The sequence below is a fragment of the Apteryx rowi genome, unplaced genomic scaffold (assembly GCF_003343035.1).
Source record: "Apteryx rowi isolate R43461 unplaced genomic scaffold, aptRow1 scaffold_443, whole genome shotgun sequence".
Lineage (NCBI taxonomy): Eukaryota > Metazoa > Chordata > Aves > Apterygiformes > Apterygidae > Apteryx > Apteryx rowi.
In genome coordinates, this window is record NW_020450698.1 from 382,427 (window position 1) to 386,110 (window position 3,684).

Below are 3,684 nucleotides of genomic sequence, written 5' to 3' on the forward strand. Positions count from 1 at the left end.
CTACCATGATATGAGGAAGAGAGAAAAAGAGAGAGAGAAAAAAAAAAAAAAGCAGAAGAAAAGCACAAATCCTGCTCATATAACCAGCTGAGTGTCTTTCCGCAAGCCACGGCTTGGGTACACAAGGGTCAGACAACTCAGGAGATTTTGGTGTCTTAGAACGCAAAGAAACAACTACTGGACAGATTCAGGTCAAGGCATGGGGGACAGGAAAGACAGACATTTACTCACAAGTGATGGAGTTTGGCTGTATTTGCCTCTACCACTCTAAACACTCCCAAACGAAGCTTTGCAGTCCTGAAACTGATATAATATGGCTTAACAGCTAGGCAACACACACTCTAAACTATGGTCATAAGATACCTGCATCCTGTTACTGTCTTCCGTTCTTCACTGCATCATCTGCACTTGGCTATTAAATATTAATGGTTTGTCTAGACTGGAAAACTAGCACAGTTTTAAAACACAGTTACAAAAACACAGCATAAAAGAACAAGTCAGAATTTAAAATAATTATTTCTTAAGCATCACTTCTTTTCAAAGCCTAAACAAACTCTGCTTTAGGGAAGGACATGGTATCCTCCCTCTGCCTCCATTTGCCATGTGTGCCTGCTGAAGCAGTATACCGCAAAAACTTTGGGTACTGGAAACCATCATTTTTGTTTTGTAGAGCTTTCTTGTAGCCATCCTGAAGAACAGCAGCTTTAGCAAACTCCAGAAACCTACAGGCTAAAACAGGGCTTGTGAAAAAGCCTGGACCTTCCTCAGCCAGAAACCAAGCTCTCTGAATACCCAATCTATACAGCCAAGATTGTCAATAGAGACAAAGACCCTGGGAGAAATTAAAGGAGAGCAAAGTCTCTTGACCCTGGAGTTCGATCTGTGTAGGCAGGGTCTTCCTGAAGTTAGTGGAATTCCAAACAAGAACAAATCATGCCCACACAACTTCAGCTGCTGGACTAGGACCCAGAGTCAATTTGGGCAAAACTCAGATTACCTAAAGTCTGCCTCTGAAATTATTACAAACAAAGAATGTAAGGCAATGGTGAACACTCATCTGAAGTTTGTGAAGTCCTGTCTGAAGGATGTGCTTCCAGAATTTATGGTTTTATCCATCACGCTAGTTAACGAGCTACTTCCCAAGAAAGCAGCTTTAACAGAACTTTAACTTACAAAACTGTATTAGTGATGAAGTTTCAAAACAAAGCAGACAACAGTCTGGGTATGCCAACAGCATATGCAACACGCAACTTTAATATTCATTTCTATCCCAACCCAACTCTTTATACACTCTGCAAAACAGTTTTTAATTATGCAGAAAACACCAGTACATCTGAGCATAACACGTGAAAAGCAGAAAAGAAACTTCTAAAACCAGATAGGCTCCATCTTCTCATTTATTGCAAGAGTCACAGTATCAAAGGGAAAAAGAAAACCTACACAGATTTTCCAGAAAAAAAATTTCCATGTGTTGGCCTGGGACTCCTTTCAAGGAGAATTCTGAGTGCTTGGCATTGGTTCAGGAAGAAAATAAGCACACTTTTGGGCTAAGCTATTTGGCAAAGAAGGTGATCCTAGCACAGCTTTCTTTAGGGACCACTTGTGTACGCACTGATCTTGGCAATGCTAGATGACCATCAAAATGCTTTTTGCCTGTTACATGAAAAGCAGAAAGGGTTCCAGATACAGCATTCCAACATCAAAGAATAGAATGAATTTTGTCTTGATAGCTTAGATATTGCATGACAGCCACACTGCCTTTCTATATTCTTTGGGGCAGGGGGAGAGAAGAAGGGAGGAATAAACAAAACAAAGACATTGCAATAGAGCAAAGAAAGCTTTCCTTTGCTATAGAGGCCTGCTAGATCAATCAGGTAGCTCCAGACCCTGAAACAGAGGAAAGCTTTGCCCATTTTGTCTTTTATACTCCCACTTGTTTTCTTCCCCCCTTAACAAGAAGCAGCAGTTCAATTAGAGTATCCTTAAGGGGACAACTTTTACCTACATGGTTAACAGGGAGATTCATAAGAGAAAGACTTTACTTTTCTATGAAATGCATCAGTTTAAGCCTGAGCATTTCTCCAGATCCATGCTAAGCCTACAAAAAATAAAGGTTAATTCCTTAATTAAAGAACCATCTTCCTAAGAATAAATATTATTAAAAGTCACCAGCTGGTAATATCAGAGATATTCTTACCAAGTATTTTTAATTTAATAAATCATAAATTAGGGCTAGACTACACTGGAGATTTCCCCAGTAATGTAAGTATAGTTGCACTGTTATCTCAGCTCCACCAGTGAGTTACGACATGTCAGCTGAATGGCAGTCAGTGACTACATGCACATTCTTAGTCTGTTGCAAATGCTAGGCACATTAGATAAACCACTTTCACTGAGGGTTTAAGCTAACAAGTTTTACCTTGCCTTTGCCTGGGGTGAAGGGAGCACATGATCAACTATTGCAGAGCATTTCAGTAAGTGGCAGTATCTTACTCGTATATCTGAGAGCTAGCTCCCTAACACAGATATTATTCAGTATAGATTTTCCTCTCCCCCCCCACCCCCTTGGCTTATAAAATTGCTTCCATGTGACAAACAAAAATAGAAAACAGTACTTGTTTCAAAATAAAGGGTGTCCACCAGATAAATCATAATAACGTTGCTTCAAATTCTTCCCTATCTTAGACTGGTATGGCTCCGCTAACTACATGAACAAAACTAGAATTTGGGGGAAAGGTTTTCTCAGTTAGTATTTTGTCCTTTTGATATATGAGTAAAGGCATTCACTACCCAGATTGGTTCAACTAGAATAAGCAGAGCAGCTGCCCACACACTATAACCGTACAAGCAAGAGATAAAACTGTCAAAAATATTATTTAAACTACACTCTTAATTGAATGGAAGTAAAAGTGAAATAAACAGGCAGTACTGTATGAGAGAGCTGTGTCCAAGACTACATTACTGGTAGGAACTGAGAAATTAGAGAACATTATGCAGGCAAGACCTTTAACTGCTGAAACAGCAGGTCACAGAATAAATCTCAGGAAAATCATTTAGAAACTGTTCTAGTGTGGCAATATATACAATATGACACCTTCGGTATAAATTTGCAAAGACAATTTCATGACAGAAGAATTACATCTGTCCATTAATTTCTGTACACCTGAATTTAAAATATTGCTTGCCTGCTAAGCTTGAGATGAATCTTGTTTTATTCCTCATTCCCATTAAAAAAAAAAAAAATCCAAGCTCTTCAAACTAGCAGCTAGTTCAAAAGAGATTCAAGAGCAAAATATCAGAAGTGCTATAGCTAAGAGTTCAGTGCATTTGCTGACTGCACAGAAAGAATCCAGAAATAGCATGCAGAGCCGAGGTTTGGCAAGAACAACACAGTTTACCCTGAAAGAGGAAAGTCAGACTTGCTAAATGAATGGTGACAGCAGCAAGTCATCCTTTAATGTAGGGAGTGACCCCAAGGACAACTCTGGTTGGGGCAGAGGTGCTAGTTATTGCTGTAGAAATTATGTCCCTGTTCTGGTGTTTTTATTTGAGAAGTAGAGGCCACGTTGTAGAACAGGAAAGGTATGCTGAAGTTATGCCAGCGCTTAGGCAAGAAGTAGTCTTCACGTCACTTTCTGCCTCAGATCAAGACAAAAATAGTAAAAGGCAGCAAGACCTAAATGT